This window comes from Acanthisitta chloris, unplaced genomic scaffold (assembly GCF_000695815.1).
Source record: "Acanthisitta chloris isolate BGI_N310 unplaced genomic scaffold, ASM69581v1 scaffold10435, whole genome shotgun sequence".
Lineage (NCBI taxonomy): Eukaryota > Metazoa > Chordata > Aves > Passeriformes > Acanthisittidae > Acanthisitta > Acanthisitta chloris.
In genome coordinates, this window is record NW_008675370.1 from 103,573 (window position 1) to 124,021 (window position 20,449).

A 20,449-nucleotide genomic window follows, 5' to 3' on the forward strand; every position below is an offset into this window, starting at 1 on the left:
AAAAAGGCTTCCAAAGTCCATATAAGCTGCAGCATCTCTATGTAGCTCTTATAGTGTCTGTACAACAGTTTTGTTTATCTTTGAATATATTCTAACAGAAGAAACCAACTGTAGTTATATCAGCTCACATAATACAGAGTTCAACCATGATGATGTGGCAGGAAGACTTTCTAACTTTTTAGAAAGGAATTTTGACCAGTGTTTAGTAACAAATGTCAGGAAAAAAAGTTGTGGTTTTGAGATGGGAACTTCTGCTTACCCAGCTAAGATACAGATGAAGAAATGTAAAATCTATTTCCAAGAAAGTAGAATTGTATCAATAACATTTGAAAATAAAGCATGGCACTAGACATTCACTTCCTCCCTAATCTGGGGAAACATACAAATCGAAATAAACAAGACTTCAACAACCAGTATTTTAATATCAGCAAACCTACCTGCTGTCTCAGTCCCACATCAGTATTTGGTTAGCACGGTTATGTGGATAAAAACTGAAATACTAATCTCTACAAAGGACATATTGTAATGTCTCCAGCAGCTGAAGTGACACCAAATTAAATTTACCCACATTAATATACCAAATTAATGTCACAGATCATAGTTTTTGAGAAGCAGGGTGAGAAAGCTCTCTTGCCTGTTTCAGCAACAGCCTTCTTGACTGTCACATAAGGGGAGGAAGTAAAAGCTGCTCAGAAGGATAACAAAGCAAGGTGTCAGTGCAGCTAGAGGATAGAGCAGCCTGGTGGTGTTAAGCTGACAAATATGGCTGGGTAATTTGAGATGTTTCAGACCCACAACCCAGAGGATGTCCACCACACCCCCTCTACTGGAAGACTATTGCCATCAGCCCCTAGAACTCACTGAAGTCTGTCTGCAATTATCTTTTCACAGCCTCTTGAATTAAGGCTATACCATATGAAGAAAGGTCATTACATTGTAAGGACAGTACTTGAGTTTAAAACTAGAAACACGTGCACACAGAAATGATGGCAGTAAGCAGACTAGCACTGAGTCCTATGTGTTTGTGGGAAATACATCACAGGTTACCAAGGTAGTCTCTAGCCAAGAAAAATACAATGCCTTTAAGCTATATTTCAGTCACTGCAGATGCCAAGACAGAATGTCTATTTCAGCAGTAAAACAGATTTAGTGAAACAAATCCTGCAGATAAATTATTTATCTGGATTACCAGTGTTGATTAAAATGTTTTGGATTTTTTTCTATTTCTAGTTGTGCAACCAAAATGTAACTAAATCAGTGATGTGCTATCATCATTTTCCACACCTACAGAATTGTTCGGAGTATCTGCATTAATAGGCCCTAGATGAATGCTGAAATTAAAGTGTTTGTTAGGCAGTGGCTTTTAAAATGAGAAGTTTTGATACCAGCAGGAGAGTACAACTGCTTATATTCACATAAGTAGTAGCTATTTCATTCATACCTTCTACAGAGGAAAAAAAAAAGATTTGCTGGATGACTTGTGACTAATACAAATCCAGAAAAATAACACTAATTGGCTTACAAATAATAAATAACTAAACCAGAAGTAGCACAGAAGTGATTTTCCATAACCCAAGGGACGCTTTGTGGTGTGTTACTATATTTCCTCATTTAAACTTCACACCACAATGGAGTTTGCTAAACCCCAAAGTTTTGCAAGCAGGCTCTATGAACTTTGAAACTTCCAGAAAGAAGTTTACAGACACAAATATTTTCCAATTTACTATAACTTCTCCCCCCTTTAACTCAGAAAAAGTTATTCAGTTCTAAAAACAAGTCCTTTATTTAGACTTTTAAAAAGAATGATTTTTTACATGCAACAAATGAAACAGCTACATGAAAACAGACTGACACAATCAGATGTCCAATACTTTTTACACAGTTGAGTTTTTCACTGGAATGCTCTCTGCTCTCCATCCACATTTGTTTCTCTAGTTGCTTTCTGCCCCGATGACCATCATTTACACTCATTCCCTGCAGATTTCCTAAGAGGATGTACACTAATCACCAAAATATCCAAAGGAAGCTGAAATTCTCCGAATACTCACTCAACTAGGTAGTTCTTGCATAATCAGCAGTAACTATTTTACGGCTCCCTTCAATCACACTAGCACAAAAGGGTGAGTTCCTAAGAGAAGCTTTTCTGTCTTCCCTTCTGTATAAATGGTGAAAAGATTTCTGCCTGCTCATGGATGCTGAAGAAAAATAAAAAGACTCAAACATGCTTCAGATGTCTGACACATTAAATGTGCATTTAACTACTGGCTTTGCATTTTTAAGAGTTTACTTTGAGATTGCTAAATTTTGAGATATAATCTTAAAAGAAAATATAATAAAATCCACATAATTTTAAGACTTCTTTACTACTATTTTACAGGATCTCACTGTATATTTTGACTCCACATGGGGGCCTTGTTTTATAGAGAAGCTGACATTGTATTTATGCCACATTCTGAAGTCAATAAAACCTAACAATACACGTTTGCAATTCCCACTCTTCCCACACTCCACCTTCTTAAGTCCCATTCTACTGGCACAATATACTAAACATATGGTTATCAAATGTTGCTTAACCTACGTGCTAGAAAAGTCAAGACACAATAAAAGGATCAGTGCCCAGAACCTCAGCTGGTGTAAATTATCACAGCAGTGTGGAACTGATGTTACTAAATTGATATACGTAAGCTGAGTAACCAGGCCCTGCTGAAAGCTTTTCTATGTTCTATTACCAAACCTCATCATCTAGTCAGTTCACCACACATGTGAACATAAGATGCATAGGAAAACTTAGATACTGTAGTATATATGAAAACATTTCACATTTGTATTACTCAACATGAAAAAAAGCTAATAAAAATATTATTTCTCATTCAAATTCAAAATTTTACCACCAAACATCATCAACATAAAAAGACTTCCAGCCACTGTGATTAACCTGTTATAAACAAATACAAAATTCAGATAGTCACTTACATTATCAGGCTGTATTTGGAGAATTTAGTGGATAAAATAATTTTTCATTCATTGCTGTTTTATTGAACCATTTTACTTGGACAAAAAGAAGCAACAAAACATGTATATTATATCCAATCAAAGGCCGCTCAGTCTCATCAGTGTCCTCACTAGTGTAAATTTTTGAAAGACTTTTACAGGATTAAGCAAGTATTATTGCAAGAGGGTGGGTGAGTGGTGGAGGTATGGATTAAACTAAAATCACCTAATTTGCTGAATCCACATATTAACCACAAGAAATTCATCTCCCCCAAATCTGCATGGAGAAGAAACGAGGTAATAGTGAGAGACTGGGGTTGCCCTTAGTCACATTGTGAAAGTTGTATTGAGCTGTGATGCTGAGATTACTTTTCAAGACATCACAAAAATCTGGGTTTTTTGAGCAACTGTTTAGAAGATGCAGGAGAGAGGGGGAACTTTGATTGCTGACTCCATGAACAACAAACAAGCTACCTACAACAACTCTTGTGCAAATTCAGTATCTTTCGAGAAGAGAAAAAGCCAAAAGGCCATCACATAGCATTAAGTTTTAAAAAGGGAAACTACACAAAATGAGGAACTTGAAGAAATGAGGAACTGTGCAGCTAAAAAGGTAAAATGCTTGCAGGTGGCATAGAACAAAATACCATAATTAGAGGCTCAGAGTATATTTATACTGCTACAGAAGACTTTAAAATAAACAAAAAAGCTTTCAGCAGTTGCAGTAAGGAAAAGGATGGTATTAGAGGTAAAAGAAGTCATGTCTAAAAAAGGAAAACAGAAAACAAAAGAAAGGAAATTCTGGCAAATTAAATAGAAACCACAAATGTTGACCTACTAACCATAGAGCAGAACTCATTGCTTAAATCACCACTGATGCTAAAAAGTAAGTTGAAATCCACTCTAGTTTATATAAGTGTGCTGGACTGCAAACTGCACAGCCTCTTGAGCTTTTCTGCTGGTCCTGTTCTGAGAATAGTGACACTGGTACAGGTTGCTCAGGGATGTGGTGGATGCCCCAGCCCTGGTGGTGTTCAAGGCTGGGCTGGATAAGTCCTTGAGCAACCTGATCTAGTGAAGAGGTGTCCCTGCCCATGGCAGGGGAGGTTGGGGGCTAGATGATCTGTAAGGTCCATTCCAACCCTTAAATTTTATGATTCTATGATTTGCAAGACTGTGTGGAGTGGATTGGTAGCCACTTCATCTTAAATCAACTAGCTCAATCAACTGTCATATGGGAGTTAATACTTTCATGCTTTTCCCTAAAAACCTGCTAGAAGGCTCCTCATCTGACACCCCACTTGGCTAGAAAGGACCTTTTATCTGACCAGAGCAGTTGCTGTAACACGCAAAACTGTCAGCTAAAGTTTCATAACGTTTATTCATCCTGCAAGAGACACTTCGCATCCTCCTGAAAAGATATTTCAGGTGTGCCTGCTCATATGCTTCTTCATAACAGTGATCTCATCCATGTCTAGAGGGATCCTTGTAATGCACCTATGCATAATAAGCACTCCTCTTAAAACACCTGTACCTCATATTTATTGATTCCATATGGAATATCTCTTACACAACAGGGAGGGGAATGAAAGTGATTCGGCTGTTGACAAGGAATGGTGATGTGCTGTGGTCTGGAGCAACCTATGCAGAGGTCTATTCCCAGAAAGGCCAGTTGAGGTCAAACAACACTATCCGCCATAGAAATGCTCTCAAATTCTAGTTTTTTGAAGATACATATTTTGCTGCTTGCTGACTTTTATGTGTCAATGAATTCCAAGTGTGTATGAACAATGTTAAAAATTTGCAATGCAGACATTAAGTACATATTATGATAATCAGATTTATGTATCTGAGCTGCTTTTTGTTTTGTTTTGTTTTGGGTTAGTTTGTTTTGTATTTCAAAATATGACTTGCTGAAGTAAAATCAAAAGAAAAACCAAGACTATCATCTTCAGCATTTCTGTGTGATGGCAGGATGAGCAATTTTTCTAGACAATATTTCAAAACCATAAGAAGCCTTCTAGTACAACTTCTCACAAGTAGTGGTGAATGCTTTATAAATTAGTATTCCTAGTCTGTACAGCTTTCCAGTCTTTTTTTTTATATTTTGCTTTTTATAAAAGATCACCTGAAACACGTCCAACTGAGCTTTGTACTTAGCTTTGTAAGAGACCTGAATGATATTTTTGGCTCCAAAGTCTTTACAAAGAGGAATACAGACACTTAAAATAATGTACACAGTGCTTTGTCAAACAGATGTGCTTTTCCATCCTTGTTATCTCCAGTAGCCACAAGACACAACACTTTTCAATTGCAAGTGATTGTTGAAAGAAATGTATTTTCAAGAAGATAATTAACTATTCTGAAAGAAGAAATAGGATGCCTGGCAAATCAACATAGCCACACTACTTCAAACAGAGAGCACACAGTACTGGCAAATGCAAGTGTGAGACAAGAAATCGGGGAGTGAGCTAGAGAGATGGAAGATTTTTTAAATGGATAAGTAATTTTTTTACAGATACATAGAGATGCATTACTGTGGGTCTGGGACAAATAAGACGGATGAGAGCGAGGACAGAAAACTGCTGAGGCTGCAAAAATAGCACTGAGATTTGTATGTGGATGGAAGCAAAGACAGGCTTTGCAAAGCTATTAGCATCCAGCAGCTCTTTGTACAGCTCTTTACCACACAACAATGTACTAACAGTGCATTGGAGTTTCTTTGGTGACATTCTGTCACTTTGTTCAAAAGAAAGAGTAAATGTCATGTAGTTGCCAAAAACATACACCTATACTTTGCCTTCCATGTCTTATTCACCCAGCATATTTTGTTTATAGAAGGACATGTTTTTCCTACAACTGAAGACACAGAAATAACATGAGAACAACAGCAGCGTATCTATATAGAGAAAACCAGACTTCCAGATGAAGATTCAGAAAACTGTGCTGGGCAAACCATTATCCAACCCTAGAATAAGTGAAACAGCATCTCTTCTTGTGACAAGTGAAACAATGAAAAAGAGAAGGGGGCACTGTACAAAAATGCATGCAATGAATGCACAGAAAAAAAATTCTTTAATATTTACAGCTTTAATTTCTTATTTTACTCCAAAGAATTAATCAGAAGTGGAAATCAGACATCACATTCTCTAAATTACTGTTCCTATTGCTTCCTCTCTTACTCACTATTTTTTTTAAGGACTTTGGGTTGCCACAGATACTGTTGGACAGTTACACATTTACAGCTAAAGTGTTAGAATATAAAATCCTAAGGAGTAATGCTGAAAATTGGCCATGGTTAAAGATACCTATTTGGTACACATCTTATTTTTCCCTCCACATACCGCACAGACACAAAAATGTCAATTTACTGCATATAAGGACAATTTTATATGTAAGTGTATTCTTAGCACATCCAAATATATTCTTAGGCTATACCAAAAATAACTGATTGAATTTAAGATTAATTTAAACTTAGGATAATTTGTTTAAATTACTATCACTGCCCTAATCTGTTAACAGAAAATACAGAATGGAACATATCCAAAGATAATTTTACAAGAGGCCTACTAAAAGCTTTTGCTATATCACCACTCCTCTCTACTGTCTCTCACGTTTGTTTTTGTTACATCTTCAGTTAAATAGCTTAAGGAATACAAATAACTAGTAGAGACTCAACACTCAAGACCTTTAAGCAGATATTGTTCAGAACCTTCCAGAGTTTTTGTAGCAGCTTTTTTCTTCTCTCTTTTTTTTTTTTTTTTTTTAAAACAGACTGCAGATACTCATGGTTTACTTCAGAATATAACACTAATGACAGAGTATGCTGATTTCAGCAGCAAAATATGCTCACTTTAACTACAGACTGTGGTTTTAACTAGTAACAAAATCTGAGACATGAGTACACAAGTGCTGAGATTTTACCCTCCCCAACCCAGAAAAGTTTATCTGTGATACTGAATGTCATAACCTTTACAACTATGAGAAGTCCAAGGATCAATCTATATAATGACATCCTTTCTGCAGGTAGCAAGTTTTCTGTTCAGATAACAGTTAAACAGTATTTTCTGGAGAGGTGCATGTGTGATGATGATTCATCTGTGTTTGCCTGAACATGTATATAAATCTAGCGCTTGAATAAATAACATCTGTATACCATGCCCATGTCTGCAAAGCACCAAAACACTGTATGGACATGTATTCTTGTATCAACAGCAAAGAACAGGATTTCTAAGGGCTTTGTGGTTGGCTCCCCACATTCACACTGCTGACACTGTTCCAAGTTAAGAGCCTGTATGAACACTAAAGAAAAGCCATTCATGCAGCAGTAGCTGCGGTTCTACGAGACGTCTGCTCCCACGAGCAGAAGATCAGAGAGTGCCTGTGCCTATTTCACTTGTTCCTTACCACGTACAGAGTACAGTGTATAAATATAGATGGTTTCAACCTCCTTGCGTGTCCTTTGCCGATAGGAGAATGATTAGTTATGGGAAGTCCACACAGAGGCAATGGAAGCACAGGACTAACTGCAATTAACCACTTCTTGTTAAGAAAGCAGAAACTGTATAAAAAATCTAATTTGGAAAAAGTTGAAAAAAATATTTGTACAGCAAAAAGTGTTCCCAGAGAGCATGTCACTGCCAGGTTCAGCTCCTGGCTCTCAGAATGCCATAGGCTCTGTGACACTTCCAGCTGCTCCAGCTCTGTGAACTTCCATGGAAGCTGTTTCTGCAGATTTCCTCCTGTGGTTAAAGGATGCAAATCCCTACTCTGGGTTTTCTAGGTCCAGGCCTCTGGAAGCATTAATGCTTCAAACTCCCAGCAAGCCATCACTTAAAAGTAGCATTCCAGACAGCTCCAGACACATATCCATTTCTTGACATTTTATAACTCGCTGCATTAGAATATGGTGGAACTCCTTCATGCTCTCTGACTAGGATCTTGCTTGAGCAAGGCTTCTTGCAGCTTTCAGATTTCTTCATAAAGCACAAGGATACCAAGAGCAAAATACCACAGCCCAATTTGGACACAGCCCTGTACACAGGGTTATAGAGAACACTCATGTGCAAAACAAATTTGCCACTACCTCTAAAATGATAGGAAGTACATGAACAATCACAGACATGACAAAAAAGTCAGTACTTTACACCAAGAGAGGATGTTTTAAGCCAGGTAACTGAATGATTTCCAGTCTTGGGAAGTAATATTAGGAAATTAATGCAGAGATATGCAGCAAAGATGCTGCCAGGCATGACACAATGGATTTGGAGAAGACGGGTGAATACAATGAAATGCCAAAGAACTGTAAGGTTCTTTTCACTCTTGAACTTACAGGAAACAGGCTAGAATCAATCAGTTGTTCAAGCTTCACCACTATTCCTTCCATTACCAGCAGGGAGTTCTACCTTTCTGAAAAGTCTTTCAATAAACATGTCCCTGGGAAAGGGACAAGCAAGACAGTAATGAATATTTTTCTCTTACTGCATCACGATAGCACTTCCCAATGTTATATAGATCCACACTTCAAGAAAAGAGACTAAATAATAGGCAGATGATCAAGATATGCAAGATGTTGCATATACATGAAAGAAGAAAGATACACAGATGCCTCAGGCATAATACCAACCTTTATACAAAGAAATGGTCTCGAAGAATCATAGAAGGGCTTGGGTTGGAGGGAATCTTAAAGATCATGACTTCCAACCTCACCTGCCATGGGCAGGGATGCTACCCACTAGATCAGGTTGCTCAGAACCCCATCCTACATGGCCTTGAACACTTCCAGAGACCCAGATGGGGCATCTACAACTTTTCTGGACAAGCTGTTTCAGTATCCCACTACCCTCACAGTAAAGAATTTCTTCCTAATACCTAATTCAAACCTGTTCTCGTCCTCTGCAAAGAATGGCCAAATTCTATGGCAAGGCTGACAGCATCTGTAAAATTTATGACCTCCTTGAAGGAAAGCTACTGATAATAATGTTAAAGATGCTTAAAGAAGGATCTGTAATTAAGCCATTGTTACTTCAAGTGAATTAAGGCTTTCCTTTGTAGATTACAACTGTGGAGTGACATTACAGTGTCTTTGAAAAACCAGATTATTCCTAGAGAAAAGCAACTGAAGGCAGGAAGATATGTCCTAGAGATGCCCCAATTCTCATGATTGTATCAATGGAAAACAAAAGCAGATATTTTTCATGCAATTCCAGCAGAATTCTGCTAGCTGACAGGCAGCTCCTTCCCTCTACTTCTGGATCTGTCTTGCAGTTTTATCAACAGGTCCTGGTGTTACACTTGAGTTAATTGTCTCACCGAAAACGAAATCATATATAGCAAGTATATATCTGACATTAATTTGCTATAAGGATGAGAAGATTAGTATCAGTTGACTAAAACATCTCAATGCAACAAGATTTTTCCAAGCAATTCCCACTCACTTTAGAGAGTAACCTAGGCAGGTTCAAAGTTGTGGTCTAATGAAGGTAAAATCACCTCTTTAAATTCTGAGGTTCTGGTGCTCAAGATAAGTTGTAATTCTGCACATTTGCAATTGCTAATTGAATTTTCTCTACATTAGAAATTGGCATATGCTAAGTTTGCTGACCACTAGCTAAAAGGTTATAATCACTAGCTTTTGAAGAACATACTTGAAATTTGCACTGTTTTACCACTTCTTGATAATGAACTATTACATATGACTATAGCTAAAGAGACCTTAACTAAATACTCCTTAGCAGGCCAGGAAAGGTACTGTATATTGAAGTTAATGAGTTTAGGTTCCAAACTCACGTATAAGAAACAACCAATTATCCTGTCTGAAACACAGGCTTGTAAAACTCTCAGTTACTTGTAAAACGGTCTGCTACACACGAGTAAGATGTTGTTTAAATGACTTGTTTGACTAGATGCATTCACCATGAAATTGATTCTTTTAAAGCATTATTTTTAAACTTGATACAAGTTAACTGCATAAACCAAAAATGGGAAAAAATCTGGCAATATAAGGCATAGGTTTCAGTTTGAGTTTAGTGTTTTATGAGGTCGAGGGTTACTTGAATAAGAAACTCATCAAGAACAAATAGTCATTTGTGAGGCAGTAATTGAAAGGTTTAATACGATTAAACTATTCAGCCATTTCTATGCCAAGATGTGTGGTATAGGATCTAGTGTTATCCCACTACAGCCTGTGCAGCTTCAAAGTAGTAAAAAGACAATAAAGCAACAAACAGAATATCTTTCAGCCATAAGCACCAAAAATAAATACGAGTTGTGATTTTTTGATAGTCTGAAAGTAGCACTACGTCATGGTCTTATACCTGACACTTGCAGTTAGATTTAGTAGTATTATTTTGTTATGCCTATTATACAGTGAGTGGCACAAGGAGGGGATAACTACCAACAGGTGATTGAATATTCCTCAATCTCCAGCTCAGGGACACCATTTTTAACTTTACACTCGTCAAGACTTCAAAGAAAAAAGAAACCATTGCAAGGAGGTAATGGATTTGAATATATACATAGATAAAAAACACCAAACTTAAAAATACATTCTTCAATAACATTTTAGATTTTAATGTTCAGCATGGTCCTATAAGTACAGACAGATAGATCATGCTGGGGATACTGAACAGACTAAAATTTGCAAAGTAATGTTTTATGTTTCCTTTCACAACTGGAAAATGGTTCTATTGTTTTATAATGAATCAGTGTACTAACGGTATGCTGCTAATAATTCACAGATGCTTTAGTGACTTAAAACAAAAAAGGTCTACTTGGTAAGAGATAGAATTTGAAAGCTTACCAATGTAACCTTTCTAATCATCCTCTGAAAAAGAAATTACCTCATTACAAGATGAAGCACTAACAATACTTTTTTTTAGAAAGTCAATAATACAAAGTTTTATACATTGCTCCAGAAAAGCTGGAAAAAATGCTATGTTGCCTACCGTGAAACTGGTTTGGAGATGAATCAAACTTTAGATAAGTAAGTATTTGCACATTGCTACAGTAGTTTACCAGACATGCAGTGAAGAGTGCCACCAGCCATGCTGTTTTAAAAGCCCAGTTGTAGACAGATTAATAGAAAGGACAGTGTCATCATTATGTCTGTCAGACCACAGGCAGTGCTGCAGGAATTGGAGAGGGGAAGTAGAGAGAGGTGAGAAGAGATCAGCCATATAAAATGGCTTTAAATGACTTACAAGCAATAAAACATCCTGCTTCTAAAGATGTCTAATCCATCACAGCAGAAATGACATCATATTAAAAAAAAAATCCAGTCCAGCAGGTAATGTATCAGCTTGATGTTTGCCAACTACAGAGCACAAATCTGCAAGAGGATTTGACAGCATTTGAAGCAGAATATACTGAAAAGTGGACAATGCCCAGAAAAATAAAGATGAAATAGTGCCAGTTGTCACAGGAACAAAAAATGGGTCATTTCTTCCCTTGTTAAGAGTTAAAACATATTAACAGGATCTATCAGTAAAAAGAAGGTATAAATGTGATCAACTGGGTTTAGACTAAAGACAAATGTAGGACAAACAAGTACAACTGGATCCTATTTAAAAATCCACTAGCTGGTGGTCTGATTAGATCTTCAACTATTCTTGGGGGAGGGGAGGGAGCAGTTCTGCTCATTTTACACAAAACACATGCAAGACCATAATGCTTCTAGAAGGATTTGTATACCCCATTTTTAATTAAAGGTTAACATATGTGAATTTTGTTAATTTTCTGAATTTTACCATAAGTGTTAGATAAAACACTCAATTCTTTCCCTTTTAGCCTTGTCTGTATTTATGGATACAGTACATGAAGAGAAAAAGCCAATTAAACTACATTTTAAGTTATATTGTTCTACTAATATAGTCTGGACACTCCCAAGTCATATATAAACCAATCCTTATTTCTGTGAGCACAATCAGTCATTTACTTTGCACAATGAATTTTCTAACCTAAAGGGTAAACATGAACAGTTCAATTATTTGCTTTTCATTATCCACAGTATATGATTGATCAGCTAAGTCGTTTGGTTTGCCTTCTTCACTGGATGACATTTTAAAGCATGCCAGTAACAGACAGATAACCCAATAAACAACAACCTTTGTGTCTGTGCACCACTACCCTGGATAATATGCTACTTCTCATTCTCTATCTTCCTTTCACTACAAACATTCAGAGATGCTAAGTTTATTACCAGTTATGCAACTGACCAATGTTTGATACAATAATGTAAGAAAAAGACAGGACTGTACGTTAGCTATCAACTACACATTAGTCTACAAGCAAGAACAACATCTCAATTTGTATCATATAAAAAGGTAAAGTGACATTATCATAAAATGTCTGCACAAAAATGCACAGCTGAAGCAAAAGGACAAATACGATGTCTTGTTAATGTTATATCCAATCCTGTTATGCTTATTAAGCACTTCCAACATCTTGATGGGCTTTAAAGAAGTAAAAACATTTGGTCAAGAAATATTTTTTAAAGAACAGTTCACCTACCTATAACCAGTGCTAATCTGTGAAGATATGTACACATTCACTGCAACAGGAACCCATTTTACAGGAAAAAACCCCCAAACATTTACGATCTTTTAGTTGATATTGGCACATACCTGCCACTTAGACCTTGCAAGACACTGTGATCTGATACAGACAAATCTGGAACATTTTGAACTCTGTTTGTACTTAAAGCTGAGGATACTCAGAAGCAGGAAACTGGATGGAGAAAAATTAGTAGAGGGACATCAAAAAGAAGGACAAGAATAATCCCACTGTCCACAATTGCTAGCATTAATATATTTTAGGACCATGATCTAGGCTACCTTCCTGCAGAAGGAAGCTTGTGCACAGAAGTGGAGGTCAAGCCTAGAGTAACACGGTTCACTGAATGACCAAACAGAGGTTTACATATTTCCTTTATGGCTGCTGGCACTGGTTTTGGCCTAGAAGCCCCTAATGAACAAAGAGAGCTCTGATCCCTTCTGGAGCCATTCATATGTGATTAAGATCCAACAATACAGCACTTTGATCCACTGAGCTACAGAAAGATTGGATGTTTCCTGAAGGAGTCATTTCGGGTGAAAAGGGAGGAGAAGAAAAGAAGAAGAGAATTTTCCCGATCAGGTCAAACTTACTGAGACAGCGCTCCTCTCACATCTGACATGCTTTGTACTCTCTTGAGAGTTTTGAAGCTTTGGAAAGATGACAGATGACTGAGGTATGGAAAAGAGGAGTGAACTGTGGTATCAGTGTCTCAAACTCAAAGAATAAATTAAACTTTTTGAAGATAGAATATGATTCATTTTCAAGAGAAGGAAATTGAGTAAGCTAATGCAAGGCATATTGCAACAAAGAAGGATATACAAACATACAACCATTACAGCAAATTGGAGAGCATCTTTCATAGATACGATTGAAAAGCTTGCAGCACCATAGTCAAAAACACACACTTCCTCATTCTGATGTAGCTGAAAACACCAGGAGATGTATGGGTAATTCTAAAAAATTAAAAAAAATCTCAGAAAATGAACACCTGGTTCCTTAAAAGTAATCTTTCTATCTTGACACCAATATACTTCACATAACCCACGAGAATTAAAGGCATGTTTGAAGTTAGAAGAGCATGTTCATGACACACCATTTGGAGGAGCATTTACTTTTTTTCAACAGACATAAGTATTAAGCGCAGGTGATGGATTCAGATCCACAGGAATGAACGGAGGCTGGAATGTCTAGACAACCAGGAAAGCATAACACAGGTGTGACAACTCTGCCTGACTATCACATTCCAACATTTTCAGTATAAACTAAGTAACTTCCATCATCTGTTGATATAAAAGCAGAAGAGGGAAAACATATTTGGCTTTGTCTACTACAAATGTCTACTCCTAATAATTTATTTTGGAAGCTAACTCTCCTTTTCATATTTGGGTTGGATGCTTCCAAGTCCACCTGGGGATGGCTCAGCTCTCTGGCTATCCAGTACAACAGTTCTCAGTTCAGAAAACACTTTAAATTATTGGTCACTGGTTTAGTCAGATTGCTCAGATTAGTCAGATTTTTTATAGAATCACAGAATCAGAGAATGTTAAGAGTTTGGAATGGAGCTTATATATCACCTAGTCCCAGCCCCCCTACCATGGGCAGGGACACCTCCCACTAGACTGGATTGCTCAAGGCCTCATCCAACCTTGTTTTGAATACTGCCAGTTGGGGCATCCACAAGTCCCTAGGCAACCTGCTCCAGTGCCTTACCACCCTCACAGTAAAAAATTTCCTCCTAATATCTAATCTAAATTTCTCCTCTTTCAATTTACACCCATTATTTCATGTCCTATCACTACTGTTCCTTACAACGAGTCCTATGTTATGTGGCTGTCCTACTAGAGAGCTGGAGATTTTTTTTCTTGAAAGAAAAATTTCATATTTGAAATTTAAACTCTAACTTCTTGAATCCTTTGCCTATGTATGTATAACATGATTTGTCATGTACAAAACAAGTAAAACACATTATCTCTCCTCAGATGATTTTTGAAAACCAACAATGTGGAGCTGCACTGACAGCCAACTACCAAGAACAGGAAAGCTGAGGTGAAAGCAAAAGGAATCAACAAGGTAGGAACCCCAAAAGTCAGTATTTGTCATAAAAGGGAGTTTGCCACCAATCTTGTACCAGAAAAGAGAAGACCCTCTATAAGCAACTCAGTTTTATAATACTATAATGTCAGATGCATATTAAATAAATCTTTAACTATTATGTGTCTGTACAGACTCAAGGCAATTAAAAGGCATCTACTCCTTAAAGCAGGGCCACAAAAAAGGTATATGGAAAAAGCATTTTGCATCTCCAAGATACTTAGGTACAGTTTACTTATTTTGGAGTTGAAGTTACAGGAAGAGAAGTTTTTTTTTTCCTATCACACATCTGCAGTATAACATGTTCAGCAGACAGTTTATCAGTAAAATCTTCTTCAATAATTAATGTTTGATTACTCCTGTTGCAATTTCTTCTGCTTTGCAGAAGATAATCTCTAATGAATCATTTAATTTTCATCAACTAATTAAAAATGTATTAGAGCACATTTGCTATTACAAATCCATGAAATGGAGACAATTTAACAAATCCATTAGACAAGGACAAATACAATTTTTGGAACCATGGAACTGTAGACAAGAAATTGGTCCCTCTGAAAAACTGACAGAGGGTCGTTGCCCAGGACTGACCTGTGAATTAGCAGAGGAGCAAGAGTCTGGACAGCAGCACTCTCCCATGACATTTACAAAACTGAAGTTTATTAGTATTACTGCTAAGAGCAGAACCTTTTACTGACAGACCAAAACAACTTATTGATCCTATTTAGAATTAGTGACAAAGGCACCGATTTTAAGGGCAAGTAAGCAGTTGAGTCAGTTGCTAATTACTAGCAACCTGCAACTGGAGGCAGCGACACCTGTGCTTTCAAATCTTGTCCTACATCTACTCACAGCTAAGATGTTTAACAACACTAATGTGACTGTTCTTCTTCACCTTTATGAGTTTTCCACTTTTTAGAGTTGCCTGTGCTGCTAAAGTATCCCATATGTAATTGTCTGCCAATTTTAGTTATTTTCATTATATTCTGGTTTTTGGAAAGTCTGTTTTGTTCTTTTATGGTGACTGAGAAACTGATTATTTGACATTAGCTTCAAGCAAACAAACAAAAAAAGAGCTATATTAAAGGTTGTTACAACAGACAATAATAATCAAATTGCATTCAGACTACTGACATACTGCAACTGTGTAGTTATGTCCAACTTCTTGATCAGGCTTTCCCAGAAAGGCCTGTAACTTCCTTCCTGATTTAAGTTCAAAGTCAAAGACATAGCAAACTTTTGACTGAACTTGTCTAAAATACATGTGCAGGGTGGAGTTTTCACTTGGAGAGCTGCCAGCCCACCTTTGGCTCCCAGTGACAACCAAATATCCAGCTGCAGCTAAGCTGAAGGATGATAATTTGGTGTATCGGCAGCAGTCAAACAGAAAAAAATTTACTCCTAGACTCCATGGATAAAGGATTGCCTTCTTTGCTTTGACTGACCACCTGGAATGAGGGGGGCAAATTTTCTTTGCATTCAGTGGCCATGAGCTCAAGCTGCCTCATCTGCTATTCGAACTTCACTGTAGCAATAGAATGGTCCATGTGACTCATGGACAAAGGCAAACGCTGCAGGACTGAAGTCCTCCACAAATGCATGGAGATTAGAGCTCCAGTGTGGGCACGCATCAAAATCAAGTCAAGTTTGCTCAGCAGAAATGGAAGTAAAAAGAGCTAAGGGTTGTGGGGTTTATGTTTATTTTTTAGCATTTTCTTTTGTCCATAATTCAGCTCAAAAGAGAACCAGGAAGGTAGGAATGGGTGAAGAAATGGTGAAGGCTATAGGCATTAGACAGCAAATGAAATGCATGGTCCCTTAGAAACATATCAAGACAGAGGGAAAGATGTAGAACTCAATGCAGAAAGTTCAGAACATGGTTAGCTTCAGATTAGCTTTGTTTATTGAAAATTGCAAGAGGTTGATATGAGGCATTATGGTATGAGAACTTCATCTTCACTACAGCTACTCATTTATCTCCAGTGATCCCCATTAATTTCAGAAGTCAGCTGAAAGCTCTCATTCCATAAAGCCCATCTTTTGGGTCATAATCCAGGATTAAAAAAATGTATTGTGCAAATAGTACTGAGACATTAAAGGAATACCACATTACTCCCTGTCTCTCAGACCCACCTTGATCTGAAAAGCTTCAATGTGAGCAGAGTTTTTATGATTCATGCTCATTCATTAATGCAAGTACTAACTGCAAAACACTTTAGTATCCATGCTGGTTAACAATACCACTACCAAATGCAAATCATCATCCTGACATACCCTGTAAGCACAGCTAACAAAACAGTATGGTAACATTTACTATCCTCACACCCAGTTACAGGATCTAATATTCAGCTAACAGGATACCTAGAATTCTACAGATAATCATATATATCATATGTAGAGAAAGGGTGAAAACATCCAACACGTCTTCAGTAAAATTCAAATTCAGATCTTGGAATTTTTTTCTTTTTTGTGAAACACATAACCCTTGAGCATTATGAGTCCAGCAAATTTGGTTTCTTTATTGCTATATTGCTTTCTTTCATTTTAAGGACACATATTCAGGCATCACTTAAGCAGGCATAAGCAAGCTCTGTATTAACACAAATTATGATAGAGATACCAGCTCTCTTTCTCAAAAAGGACTACTGGATTCCTGAAGACTTTTGTGTAAGAATACCATCTGACAATAGAAATATTAATGAAGGAAATGTCATCAATCCCTTTGAGCTAAATAAGCATTATTTTCTCAGTTTTGCAGATGAAAAGCTGAAAGGAGAGATCAAAATCCTCAAATGGCAAGTTATTTCATCAAGTATTTGATTACCATTTCTGAGCAGTCCCACTCAGGTGGGTAAACACTTCACTTCTGACTAGCAAGCAACTTTTTCCAATTCTTCCCACCCACCCCCATCGCAAGTATGTTGGAATAAGCTCAACCAGGTAATGGCTAGCCAGAAGAAAAACAACACTTCTTTTTAGGAACTGACACCAGCTCAGACTTGTTCTTTTCTGAGTCTGTGCCTTAGAGAAGTACAGGAAACTTGTCATTTCTACACAGAAACTGTCTCCTAAAATAGATTCACTTACAAACAGGCTCTGGCAGCACCTGGATCTGGCACATCTTGTGACCCCAGAAAGGGAATGAGACAGGTGAGTTGATGAGGAGCAGTGACATGTTTCTGGGTTTTCCTTAGAATTCCTCATCCTTTTGGAAAACACATGGAATTATCAGTGCTCATTGTCTAGCTATTCAGTAAATTCCTTACAGAGGAGTGAATACATGAAAGTTCTCAGTCAATTAGCTAGTCATTAGACTGCCAGACAGGTAACAACAGAAAGAGCTGTAGAGGGCTGGTTTGCTCTGACGACAAAGGTAACCTATCTCTTTTACGGTTATAGAATCAGAGAGAAATATAACATTTTGGGTTGGAAGGGACCTTAGAGATCATCTAGTTCCAACGTCCTTGCCACAGGCAGGGATGCCACTCACTAGACCAGGTTGCTCAGAACTCCATCTAACGACCTGGCCTCGAATACTTGTGGGGCATCCACAACTTCTCTGACCAACCTGTTCCAGTGCCTCATACCCTCACAGAAATTTTTTCCTAACAGCCACTCTAAACCTACTTTCAGTTTAAAACCATTCCTCCTTGTCCTGTCACTACACAACCTTGTAAACAGACTCTCTGTCTTTCTTGTAGGCTCCCTTTAGGTACTGGAAGGCCACAACTTGGTGACCCCAAAGACTTCTCTTTTCCAGGCAAAGCCAATTCACTTAACTTTCCTTGTAAGAGAGGTGTTCCATCCCTCTGATCATCTTGGTTGCCCTCCTCCGGACTTGTTCCAAAACATCAATGTCCTTCTTGGGCTCCTGGGAACCCTAGAGCTGGACGCAGGACTTCAGGTGGGGTATTATGAGGGCAGAGTAGAGGAGCAGAATCACCTCCTTCAATCTGCTGGCCACGCTGATTTGGATGCAGCTCAGGACACAGTTGGCTTTATGGGCTGCAAGTGCACATTGCTGGCTCGTGTGCAGCCTCTCATCCAGCAACACCCCCAAGTCACTCTCTCCAGGGATGCCCTTGATCAGTTCATCCCCCAGCCTGTATTGATACCTGGGGTAACCCTGACCCAGGCGCAGGACCTTGCACTTGGTTTTGTGAAACCTCATGAAATTCCCATGGGCCCACTTACTGAGCTTGTCCAGATCAAATATTGGGAAGCAGTAAATTATAATAATTAAGAATTATGAGAAAAAAAGGATTTTTTTTACTAACCTTTTTTCAAATATCTACTAGTAAAATGAACTGCACATTTTAAGTATAGTATTCTTTCTTATCTACATCTCTCATCTTTTTCATCTAACTGTGATATGACCATACAAAGGATCAATTTTCTTTTCCTTTCCAGGTAAGTTTGAATCCACAAATTAAATGAGTTTAAAATAGAACAAACCCAACTTTATACAAACATGTTCTGTTAGCAGATATATCTTATTCTTATGGGTAAATTTATTTATAAAGAGTTGCAACATGTTGAAAAACATTTTGCCATTTTTCCACATTTATGGCTGTATTAGGAGTTCCAGTGTTATGTATTTGTCACGTGTATAATTGCTCAAAAGATAGCTGAGGCTTCTGCTTGGCATGAAGCCAAGAAGACAAGATTCTGAAGCCTATTAACAGCGCATCATGACCGTGAATTAAAGAATCCTGTGGAACCATAAACTGTCTAGAAAGAAAATGAGAAAAATAATAAAATTTGATCAGAGGGTTAATATATTTTTATTAGTGCCTGGCAGCAGACTAGTAATAGACCATTTAAGTGTGTACAGCAATATAACTGTCTTGTGTCAGATGCATAGTGGTGAAACAGTCTGCAGACAGTATAGTATTTATGCTCCAGACAGCAGAGTAATAATAATAAAAAAAACCCAAAAAACCCCAAGCAAAACAAAATAAATAAATAAATAAATACAAAAAAACAAACCAAAACAAAAAAACCTGACTCAACTTCGCACAGCTCTTATCTGTATTTATCAAGTTGATATTCTCCGGAACGTGGAGATTTTCTGAAGGAATCAAAACATTGCCAAATGTTCCAGGCTATCAATGTCAATAATTACATAGCAAGTACTGCTGGAAAAATTGAATTCCCACATTAAAATCCCAATCTAAAAAACTCAAACCACCACTACCCCAAACAAACTCTGTCTAAACAAGGTAAACATAGCTCTTCCATGCATAGAAAATTTACACAGTCCAGAAGATGAATTCTGCAAGGTAGAACAACATCTCTGACAGTGGTTGCAAAAAGTAGTATTTTGAAGTATGTCTGGCCCATTAGTCAAGATTTCATAGCAAGTCTCAGGAATAAAATTACTACTTTTTTCACAATAGAATATAAAACGAGTATAAAGTATTTTGTAAGTTAGACTTTATATTTCCTCAGACACTCAAGTCTTGAGGAGCCAGAATTTATGGTTGAAGAAAGTCTTGTGTTTAAATACCAAAAAGACTGTATTTAAAAACCCAAGGAGGTTTAGGAAGTTCCAGGCTCCTTTTCTGACTTTTCCATTTAAGTTCAGTGACGCTACAAAGGTAATATTAATTCATTTTAGCTACTAACACATTTTAGAATTTTGTGGATGTAGAGTTTACAAACACAACTGAAGATTCTCCAAGTAAATACAAACAGAAAGTCAGAACTTTAGCTGATTATGGAAACATTAACGGTAGGTTTTTGCTGTCCTCCTCCCCCACCAAAATGGTCTTACTGTTTACTTGTTAAGATATTTATATATATATATTTATAC

General features: G+C 37.3%; 1 protein-coding gene across 1 annotated transcript in view; it reads right to left on the reverse strand.

Annotated features, from left to right (window-relative positions):
• Positions 1-20,449, reverse strand: part of ARL15 (ADP-ribosylation factor-like 15) — a gene marked incomplete at its 5' end in the record, with an annotated part of 126,115 nt that overhangs the window by 1,176 nt on the left and 104,490 nt on the right. The gene's annotated exons all lie outside the window — the stretch shown is intronic.